Source organism: Nilaparvata lugens, chromosome 5, assembly GCF_014356525.2.
Source record: "Nilaparvata lugens isolate BPH chromosome 5, ASM1435652v1, whole genome shotgun sequence".
Lineage (NCBI taxonomy): Eukaryota > Metazoa > Arthropoda > Insecta > Hemiptera > Delphacidae > Nilaparvata > Nilaparvata lugens.
The window spans coordinates 909,108-921,661 of record NC_052508.1 but is presented as its reverse complement, the minus strand read 5'-3'; the positions used below and the strand labels follow the sequence as shown (position 1 = coordinate 921,661).

General features: G+C 37.4%; 1 pseudogene; it reads left to right on the top strand.

The window, feature by feature from the left end:
• Nucleotides 1–11,191: 11,191 nt before the first annotated feature.
• On the top strand, nt 11,192–11,614 carry LOC111058591 (annotated as a pseudogene).
• The last annotated feature ends 940 nt before the right edge of the window (nt 11,615–12,554 follow it).

Sequence of the window (12,554 nt, the reverse complement as noted above, 5' to 3'; positions counted from 1 at the left end):
TTTTTGTCAATGCTAAATTATTATCAATCTGTAAATCAAATTCTGAATCTGCACTGTATGATCATATATTTTATTATAATATATTTCAATTCTGTTAATTCGTTTTCTGAGTTCGATTATTTCTTAAGCCTGTCAATTATTGTGAATCTTAATCCTTCGGAACTTATTAGAGACGCAGTCCCGTAAATTATCTATATTGGGATTTTTGCTCGACCTGTATGATTTTGTATGCTCATTCTTCACAGGTAATAATTTTAAGGTATCCATCTTCAGTGTTTAGCGGTCGCTACACTGCTTATAAAATTTCATCACTATACAATCTGTCATTAGAAGAATCAAGGGTGAGCGAGCGTTTAGGCCTCCCGCGATTCCGACAATTGTATCGAATCTTGTAGTGAATCAATCAGTCTGGTGTGCACTTAGCGTCCACGCACGCAGTTACAAAATTTATAACCTCAACACCGTTGATTTAGTACAAGATTCTCCCTACATATGTGAGGCGAGTAAAATACCGCTTTACATGATTTGGCGCCCAACAGTGATAGGCATTGAAGAGGTGGATCATCGACTACGAGGATTATTTAGTTGCTCAGTATTCTATAGCGCTGACAACGGGAAATTTTTGAAAAATTCATGGTTGTGAATTTCTTCAAATTTAATATTAACTGTTCACTGTTATATAAATAATCAGACGTACCATACCCAATTTTTGAACAGAAAAGAAATTTATCGATTGATGAATTTTAGAGAAAAAAATCGAACTCAGAATTTCATTATTGTGTTATTCGAAGATTGGTCATATTATAAGTCATAGGTATAAGAAATACCATAAAAGAAGTCATACTATTTAAGAGTATTAGGTCTACACCAAAACAATTTATAAAAAATTTATGGAAAAGAGGATTGAAGTCATTTATATTTTTAAAATTTTTAAAGCATAAAGAGGGAAGTAAAATTAAATCACGGATATATGTGGAATAATTCAAGTAGAACGCTGCAGCTTTTATATAAAATTTTGCGAAGAATACTAGCCCTATATATAATTGCGGCAAGAAATTATAAGAGTAAAATATTTATAATAATAAGAGTAATAATTATAAGAGACGTACCTTCGTTACCGCATAAGTGTCCATTGTATCCTGTATATTATTATCATTTTTATGTTAACGATATTGCTAACTTGATTCATTTTATCACTGAACACATTGCTAAACCACTTTTTCTGTATTTCACTCACTGCAAAGCTATAACAATTTCTATTGGATTTCTTATCACTTATTTTGTATATCACATCCACATTTCCACGTTTATTCACCGCACACTTTCGTTGCGCTATTTTTCTGCAAACCATGGCACGAAACGACCAGGTCAATCCAAGTCTGTCGGACACCGAAGACATCTCACCCGATCGCTCACCGCCATCCGCATCTGCCACCGCATCCGTCGATTTCCATCCACATATACTGGATGACTTGTCGTCGACGCAGGTGGAGGAGAGCTGCATTCTAGTGGAAGATCCATTGGCAGCCCAAGAGCCGGAAGACGAAACATCGGGAGGGCATACGGACGACGACGCCCCAGAGACAGGAACTCCCATTTCTCGTACCGTCGCTCGGATAAAAACCAGAAGATAACCGTTAGACATACACCCGATCCCGCAATGGATATGGACACCCTCCTGAAAGCAATAGCCAAGATGAATGAACAAACAAAGGAAGAATTAAAGAAGGAAATTCAGGAAATAAAGAAAGACAGTAAACAAACAAAGGAAGCAATAAACAACTTAAATGAAAAAAGCGACCAAACAAAGGAAGAATTAAAAGAAGACAACAAACAAACAAAGGAAGAATTAAAAGGGAAGTTCAAGAAGTGAAGAAGGTAAATGAACAGGGTTTGGAGAAGTTGAGTCAACGAATGGACAGAGCATTCCATGACACCGATAATACCATCAAAAAATTAACTGAGCGTCTGGATGAATCCATTGTAGAAACAAATAACCGATTGGATCAGATATCCCAGGATATGCATACGAAGGTAATCAACGTCGAGGTCACCTTAAAAGAACACATACGGGTAGAGATGGATACTCTGAAAGAGAAAGTGGTTGATCAAGCCAAAAAGCATTGCACCAAAGCAGGAGAGCAGATAACTCAGAGTGTGCAGGCCAAAGTCAACGAACACATCTCTACATGCCAAAAGGAACATGAAAATATTATCCGGCGAGTCGAAGGGCAACTTGAACCAGTTACGACCAATATAACAAATTTGAAGAGCCATGTTAGCACCCTGAGTGAAAAGCAAACTACTATCAGCTCTCAGGTGGACAGCTTGACTATACAATACAGTGACCTGCATAGACGATGTGATACTGCCGCCGAGCAAAGGAAGAGTGTTGATGCCGAGGTCCGGAAAAGATTTGAGCAGACGGATACCCGAATCACTCAGATGGAAACCCGCATAAGTCACTCTCGGGCCAATCTAGAACTGTCATCGCCCTCAGAGTCGTACAACACCACCACAATTTTTCAAAACCTAGGACATTTTGATGACACCTCAGCGTCTATGCCCCCAAAACCCTTCGTCGAGCAACTGAGATCTGTTCAAGAACTTACCCCCACACCCTGGCCCATATGGAAATTCAAATTATTCACTCTGTTGTCCGGAGAACCCTTACTTTTCCTTCACGGACGCGCCGCCGAATTTAATAGCTTATCCGAATTCATAGATGCCTTCCTGGAACAATATTGGGGACAAGATCGACAGCGAGTCATACTATCTGATATTGTATCCTGCAAATATTCACCTCGAAGTGGCCAGACCTGCACCGCCTTCATATCAAACATCAGATACCAAAATTCACAACTGGATACACCTTTCGCCGAGTTAGCACTTACTCAGATTATTATTCGGAAGCTGCCTTACCCAGTACAGATGGCACTAGCGACTAGTCATGTTAAGACCATCAAAGAACTGGAAAATCATCTCCATGAAATCCAAGCAGTGCATCGCGAAGATTACAACTTCACTGTGCAACAAGAGCATTCGCCTCAAGATCACCAACCCCAACAAAATACTTCTCCTTTTTCTAACGCCCGTCGTCCCTTTAATTCTGCCAATAACCAGGACCGCAACACGAATTTTCAACAGCGACTAAATAAAGAAAACCAACCAGAAAGTAGGAGGAATTTCCAGAACCACAACCAGCAGTCTGATACAAACTGGAGAAACGCATACTATCATGACGGACGAGACCGCATAAACCAACACCGTAACCCATACTCCAACAACGCCGCACATAGCAGGAACCACAACTATAACCGGATGGGAAATGCAAGCGCAAATCAGCATCAAACGACGCCCAACGAAAACCAGGGAAGAAAATCGGATATGGCCGAGAAAACACAAGGATCCTCAACGCCGCAGAAAATCTGACTATATGGAAATCACCCGCCACAGTCGCCCATCACCTGTTTACACACAGAGAGAAACGATAATCAATTAGCAGAAGAACAACCGCCAATTAAAAATTCTGATCCGTCACCCCCGCCAGTCGAAATAGTCCAAGGCAAGCAACCGAAACTCAGAGGAATCTACCGTCGTTGCCGCTCTATACGGTTTAAGCCTACCCAACCTGCAAAAACGAATAAAATGGAAAATCTAGACAACCTTACCGATCCAGATACAGGAAAAGAATCTACATGTCTTACCGCGCTATATAATAACATCAGAGAAACCTTGCTAGAAGAAGAAAACTCCAGCATTCAAGAAATACATGAACATTTTCAAACCTATATAACCATACAAATAGCCAGCCTACAATTCAAAGCCCTCATAGATACTGGATCACAAGTCAGTCTAATCCAGAATGACTCATATTCCCGCCTGAAAAACATAACAGAAATAGCCACATTACCATTAACCTCAACCTACCTATCAGGTGTCACACCAGGACGTCGCCTCCGAATATCTAAACAATGCCTCCTGGAGATCCAAGTCGAAGGAAAGTGTTTCCCATACTCCTTCCTGGTATTGCCTGCAAATGGACCACACATTATTATTGGTGCTGATTTCTTAGCCCATTATAACTCAAACATAAATTTCAAAAATCTCGAACTGCAATTAATCGACAATAGCAACTGGACTAGTATCAATACTCAGATAATATTAAAGGCCAATGCGGGAGATGTAAGAGTAGTGAGATATCACATGGTTGAGGACTGCATTCCTGAAAGGGACTACAAGGTAAAATACAGAGAAAGTGAAGAGAGTGAGATGATGAGTCATGATTCAGTGGATGACTACAGCTTAGAAAATGAAACACCAGATGATACTGACATTTTGATGAAAAAATTGTAAAGGAAATTGATAATAATTCTGAATGGGGGCTCGCAACTAAACAAGCCATGAAAGAAATGTTCAAAAAAATCGTGCAGTATTTTCAGAACAGCCGGGATTGGCAAATCATTTTCAGTGCAAATTAGAGGTCAAACACATGAGTCTTATTATAGAAAATCTTATCCCATCCCTTTTGCTCACCGTCAAGCGGCCGCTGCCGAAATAGATAGGATGGAAAGACTAGGCATTATCGAACCATCCACATCGCATTATAGTTTGCCTATTACCTGCGTCTCAAAGAAGGACGGCTCCACCCGACTCTGTCTTGACGCCCGCCAGCTGAACATGATTCTCGACGACGACCGTGAAGCTCCCGCCCAGATCGATCAGGTGTTGCAGATGTTCCATGGCAAGACCATATACTCCACCGTCGACCTCAGCGCCGTATTGGCAGGTACAAGTGGCAGAAGAATCTCGTGACTACCTGTCCTTCCTCTTCAACGGCCGAAATCTCAGTTTACCCGACTTGCCTTTGGGATCAGAAACGCAATGGCTATATTTATACGCTGCCTAAGACAATCAATTGGTGAAGACATTTCAGATTTTTGTGCTCTTTACGTTGATGATGCAATTATTTCATCACAGAGTGTGGCAGAGCATATTCAACACCTTGATGTAGTATTCGGTAGACTAATAAAATGTGGTATGAAATTAAAGTTATCAAAATGTGAATTTTTTGCCAAGAAAGTTAAATACCTCGGGCACATCATAACTGATAAAGGTATCATGCAGGACATTGACAAATTATCAGCTATAAAAAATTTCCATCTCCATCAAGTCGTAAACAGCTTCAACGTTTTATTGGTTTCCTACAATTCTATCGTCGCTTTAACAAACAGATGTCTCATTATACAGCACAACTGAGTCATGTTTTATCATCCTCTAAACCATGGACATGGGGGCTCAAGGAAGATGCAATTTTCAACCAGTTGAAGGATGCTTTTTTGAAAGCTGTTATATTGGATCATCCAAATCTAAACCAACCTTTTCATATAAATGTTGACGCATCGGATTACGCCTTAGGTGCGGAAATTTTTCAATATGATGAGAAAGGAGAAAAAGGAGTCATAGCATTTTTTAGCAAGACTATGAATGCAGCCCAGAAGAAGTATACAGTCACGGAAAAAGAACTACTAAGCATTGTCAAAGTATGCAAGAAGTATAGAACGTTGTTGTTAGGCCAAAAGATTTTTGTTAACACTGACCATAAGGCCTTGACTTTTTTCAAAACAGCCAAGTTAACCAACAACCGACTGTCCAGATGGTTTCTGTTATTACAAGAATTTGATTTGGAACTCACTCACCTGCCAGGTAAACGAAATCAAACCGCTGATTTCTTGTCCAGAGAAGGAAGTGACACCTATGCAAATGAGACAACATTCCAATGCTATGTAGCCGAAGATCAACCAGTGCCGTTACCCTTCAATATATCGCCGCTCCTGCACACCGAACTCCTCACATCTGAAAAATTTAAGAGTGCACAATCAATGGACAACAAAATTGCAGATCTCATTCACAAATTATCCAACCCTCCGGCCGCAGAACACCAGTATCTACAACGCTACACTGTCTTCAACGACCATTTGTTTTATAAGGCTAATAAAAACTCCGATTTTTGGCATCTAGTCATACCACACACCCTAGAAAAGGACTTAATTTTGGAGACACATAATTGGTCACTTTGGTATAAAGAAAACAATACATGCCCTGAAAACGTGTTGTTACTTCAAAGGGTTGAACAAAAAGGTTACACAGTTAATAAGAGCCTGCGACATCTGTCAAAAAAACAAAGCATAACCGTTTTCACATTGCAGGAGAAATGATACCTATCTTGCCTTCACAACCACTTGAATTAATATCAGCTGACATCTATGGGCCACTACCTCAGTCTATGCACCAAAAACGCTTCATTTTTGTTTTAACATGCTTGTTCTCAAAGTATACCATGTTCTTCCCTATTGGTAAAATCACTGGTGAAAAACTAGCCAGATGCATCACCGAAAGATGGACCAATGAAGTTGGTAAACCACAACGCATATTGTCAGACAACGCAACCTATTTTTGCAGTACCAAGTGGAAACAAATTTTAGAACAAGCCGGCATTAAAACATCAAGAGTCTCGGCATACACTCCCAGCGCAAACCCAGTGGAAAGAAAAATGAAAGAAATTTCAAGATTTATGAGGGCATATAGCAGTCACCGCCATCAACAATGGGTCAAATATGTACCGTTCCTAGAACACTGCATAAATAACTGTGTAAGCGACAGTACCGGATACACTCCCCACGAAATTATATTTGGCACAAGAAACGAATCGTTCATTCAGAGCCTAATCAAGTTTCCAGATCCGGATAGACCTAACCCAAACTTATACCAACTGGTTCGAAATAGGTTAGACAAATCCGCAAAACAAAGGAAAAAATATCATGATAAGGCTACAAAGAAATTCAAGTATGAAGTCAGAGATGAAGTACTGGTAAAAGCACATAAATCTTCAGATGCCCTAGGCAAGTTAACCAAAAATTCTTCCATCTTTACACAGGACCGCATCGAGTGACCGACGTTTCACAACACAACACCATCAAGATTCAAGATTCCGAGAACGCCAATATCACTGGTGGGAAAACGTAATTAATGTAAAACCCTACAGAAGAGCCTAACCAATAAACAATTTCAACTCATCTAATAAACAACAATTCACTTCAAAAGAAGAAATTGAAATCAACTTTAAGTCAAGAAATTAAAACTGAAAACAACTTTAAGAATTTACCAACCTGATCAAGCCATCCACCTCGTGTCATAGTCATCACAGAAACAATTGCCTAGTTATATCCGCCCAACTGGAAAACAAAAACAAAAATTGTATTATCAACAGAAAATATTTGTAAATTAGAAATCAGATGAAGTTAGTAGTGAATAGGAAAAAGAAAGTAAACAGGGTTTATTTGAAAAAATGTGTAAATCTAACCTCGAAATACAGAATCGATAGAAAAATCTATTCAGAGCCAAAGCCTGTTCGATAATTCTCTTCGTCACACCAACCAATGTGTGCGAGATCATAGAGTCAATTTTAATGGAATCAAGCAATATTGTTATTAATTATTGTAACCTATTATTTAATGTGAAATTATAAGTAAAAAACGCAACCAAAATATATATTTATGTTAAATTGCACGAAATGCGCATGTTCTATGTCATAAATGTATCTCTAAAAAGCTCAAAAGAAAATGAAATTCTTACCTTCAAATGTGAAATTTATTATTGTTGCATCAAAGGATCATGAATTGTAATTCAAATTGATAAATATAATCTTGAAAGCATAATATTTGTAACCAGCATTGATAAAAATCAAAAATCACTTCAAGTGTAACCCTGTTTGTACACAACGTACTAAGCGTAAACAAGGAATTGCTCGAGTCAAATGGTAGACAATTGTCAAGTCACCGAAGTTAAATCACACTCTCACCCAATTTATGTAAAAGCCAGAACAAAGAGTCGAAACTTGTAATAACCATGAAAAATGATGAAAATCTATATTGTTGCAAATACTGTTTGAATCCTAAGAGGATAATATGTTGAATTTTGTATATTGTTATAGTTATGGGTCTGCTCATAAGCCACCCGTGAATGGAAGTTGTGGAGTTGTTTTAATGAAGGATCCAAAGAGACCTCATTAATTTTTGTATTTTGATTGTATCCAATGGAAGGAACAATCAATTATTTGTTTTCTCGTAGCCTAAAGTGCACGATATATCGTTTTTTAGTGTTAAGTGTGGAGTTTTCGTAGAAGTAAAGAGATGAAATGGTGCATTCATCACAATATCGGATTTTTCAAATAGTCATTGTTTCGACTCGTCTCCCAATTACCTATTTAAAATATCCTGGGGGCTTTTGTGTGATGAATTTTTCAAATAGATCTCATGAGAAGAGAGAAAATTGTGATTAACCTTCTTAAAAGGAAAGAATTTGCTAAAGGAGTAGTTAGCGACGAGTGATAAAACTTACTTATCAGTAACTGTATATTAGATAAGAGTACCGTTCTGTACTGAATATTTTCTAGAAAATTATTCAATAAAATTATAATTATTCTGCAAATAAAGCACGAATTATTTATGAATTGCTCATTGATTTTGAGGTTACACTTTGTTTACTGCCGATCAGATGTTTAAAGCAGTTAAATATAAATAAATAATAAATAATAAATAATAAATAATAATCTTAAATAGAATAATTTCAACGATAATACACACATTTATTTTATTCGAAATTCTTGGTCCTTTATTGATAGTTTTATAATTTTAGAAATGATATTATACCTTGCATGACCGGCAGACATTTGACATACTTTGAATCAGTCAGCTGCTGATTAAAAGTATTGTCAAATGTCATGCCGGTTTCATGCAAGGTATAATATCATTTCTAAAAATTATAAAAACTATCAATAAAGGACCAAGAATTTCGAATAAAAAATAAAAATGTGTGTATTATCGTTGAAATTATTTATTATTTAAGAAATTATATTATAATGTCAAGTCTTATTGTAACTAACTAGGTCATATCATGAACAGTATATTATTGGTAAAAACTGCAGAAATTAATTATAACAGTCTCAGACATAATAAAAATGTATAAGAATATTAATTTATTAATCATTACTTCAACTGAACCACATGGTAATTAAATCTCTTTGGCAAGCCTAAGCCAATCATAGTGCATAGAAATAGCACCAAAAGGTGATCGTTTGAAAACAACATATGTTAATCTACTATCAGACAACAAACCTGCCTTATCATATACGCTAGCACACATACATTGTATAAGAGGAACTATGTCGAGGAGCTTAAGTGGTTTTAAGAATTATATAAATTGAATTATTATTGTAATTAAAGGAATTATATTCTACTGCCTGCCACTGACGTCACGTCTACGTCACAATCGTTCTACCAATGGCAAATTTTTATGCAAATTTACTACACCGAGATTCTCAGAAGAAAGGTCTAGCCAAGAAGCTTAGAGAAAAAGACCTCACTTCCCTTTTGAAATCCTCACCGTTCAGATCTCTTTATAGTTACCAAGACCTATTCGTGAAAAATTCTTGTTCGATTTTATATGTTTTATTTGTGAGCCAATATTTTAGGCCAATCTATTTGTTATTTGTAAATTTATTTTCATCAATCGATAAATTGAAAGTTTAAAGTTAAATCATCCCTTAATTAATTTGGTGAAGGAAATATTAAATTAAAAATCCCCCACGTGCTGAAACCGAAGCCTGGATCCGCTGCCGATCAAACGATTTTGATCCAAAGAAGAAAACCACGACCGCCAAGGAAATTCACGTGAGTTATAAGTTAAAAGGGGCCCAATCTACGCTTCGAAAATATTTCAGTGCAGAAACATAAATTTTTTTTCTTCGTTAAATTATTGGCCACGCCGACAAGCGCTTATTAGTTGTTAAGAGCCTAGAATTCATTCATATTGAATTTATAAGAACTTGTAGTTGATTGACTATCCTCAGCTGCCAGAACCACGACCCCCGAGCATTTTAAAAATATTCTATAATTCATTTTTTCACTATTTTTTCAAAACTGTTAAATTTTATCAATTGTAAAATTCTGTCGAATCATGCATGGTGTCATGCAAGCACAAGAACATTTTTAACTCTTTTTGTCAATGCTAAATTATTATCAATCTGTAAATCAAATTCTGAATCTGCACTGTATGATCATATATTTTATTATAATATATTCAATTCTGTTAATTCGTTTTCTGAGTTCGATTATTTCTTAAGCCTGTCAATTATTGTGTCTGATACGTTCTATATCATCAAGAACCGATCGAATACGATCATTGGAATAATTGAATTAAGCTGGATATTGGAACAGGTCTAAGTGGATGTAGCGAGTGGGGTCAGATCGAGATATTTATTCTTTGTCCTTACCAGCTTTTATCTGTTACCAACCTCGACTTAGGAGCGAATACATCAATGTACAGCAGATGCAGCCAGAGATCCTATAATTTCCTACAATAGAGCTTAAAACCCGACAAGACTCTGTTCTCGAAATATATTCCGAACGATATTTGGTTCAAATACCGTATCTTAATCCTTCGGAACTTATTAGAGACGCAGTCCCGTAAATTATCTACATCGGGATTTTTGCTCGACCTGTATGATTTTGTATGCTCATTCTTCACAGGTAATAATTTTAAGGTATCCATCTTCAGTGTTAGCGGTCGCTACACTGCTTATAAAAATTTCATCACTATACAATCTGTCATTAGAAGAATCAAGGGTGAGCGAGCGTTTAGGCTTCCCGCGATTCCGACAATTGTATTGAATCTTGTAGTGAATCAATCAGTCTGGTGTGCACTTAGCGTCCACGCACGCAGTTACAAAATTTATAACCTCAACACCGTTGATTTAGTACAAGATTCTCCCTACATATGTGAAGCCGTTAAAAATACAGCACTACAAGATCTATTTGAATATACAGTTGTAGTATTATAAGTGAAACCTCTTCTAGTTATATTCGACCACACCATTAGAAAGAAACCAATGTTTCTCGTTTGCAACAAATTGCCGTCATTTGAGTGGGTAGTTCAGAAAATTTTCTCGGCACCACTATTTATAGCAAAATTTGAGACCAACTGCCTGTCTATTGGTCGACAATTTGTGACCAATTGCAGTGCTGATGAATGCTGGCCTACTATTGGCGGCTGGCTGTCGGCCAATCAAATGTCACCACTAGGGTATAAATAGAGGCACATTTTCAGCAAAATTTGTCTGTTTCACTCGACTACTAGCAGCAGCAACATGACTGGTCGCGGCAAAGGAGGAAAAGGTCTGGGAAAAGCGGCACAGGAAGGTGTTGAGAGACAACATCCAAGGTATCACCAAGCCGGCCATTCGTCGTCTGGCTCGCCGAGGCGGAGTGAAGCGTATCTCGGGTCTCATCTACGAAGAGACACGCGGTGTGCTGAAGGTATTCCTGGAGAACGTGATTCGTGACGCTGTCACCTACACAGAGCACGCCAAACGCAAGACTGTCACCGCTATGGATGTAGTCTACGCGTTGAAACGTCAGGGACGTACACTGTACGGATTCGGAGGTTAAGCCAGCCAGCCAGCACAACACACTATTGGACTGCTGCCGCGCACGCGTCTTCACCATTCACGCTCCACTCTACTACAGCAAAAAGGCCCTTTTCAGGGCCGCAAAAACACTTTTCAAACCTTCAGTCTCGACTAGTCTGTTGCAACTAATATTTGTCAATAATAATATTATTATTATTATTATTATTGTGTAAGAGTGTTTGTTGATGACTTTTGATTAACTATGTTAACAATTATGTTGTCCTTCTATAACCTCCACCTACACACTCTGCACTCATGATGATGTTTGTAGTCGAATTCTTGTCATTACTACTTGGAAGTTTTTATTTTCATTTTTTTCACATTTATGCTACTTGAAATTTTTTTCATCTTTTTTTCAATGATCATACAATAATATCATATAACGTTTTACAGTAGAAACATTTTATTAATTTATCAAAATTTGGGAATGAAATAGATTTGGGTCAAGCCTGTTGTTCCTTCCTAATCATATTTATATGATTTGTGATTCTGTCCACAAATAAATAAATCTATTTGTCTTGATATATACATAGATAGAGATAGAGAGAACGAGAGAGAGTGTGTGAGAGAGAGAGAGAGAGAGAGAGAGTGTGTGTGTGAGTGAGAGAGTGATAGCAACAGATGTGAGTCAGACACAAATAACAACAGCCAATAGCCTATTGAAATACTGTGAACATGAACATTACATTACATTTGTTTTTTTCATTTATTCAATTTTTCCATCATTGATAATACAGCATAATGTGAGTGATTTGATAGATTGAGTAATAGACAGATACAACAAATAACAACAGCCTATTTAAATTTTGTGAAAATGATTTGTAAGGAAATTCACTTCTATTTGCTTGTTTTTGTGTGTGTGTGTGTGTGTGTGTGTGTGTGTGTGTGTGTGTGTGTGTGAGCGTGCGCCAGCCATTAGAACTCAATATTCTGGCAAATAGAGGCAACAACGATTGTCATTGGCTAGCCAGGCTGTTCATTTCATGGCGCCAAATTCAAATGTGTTTTAAATTGATAGTGAACTGAT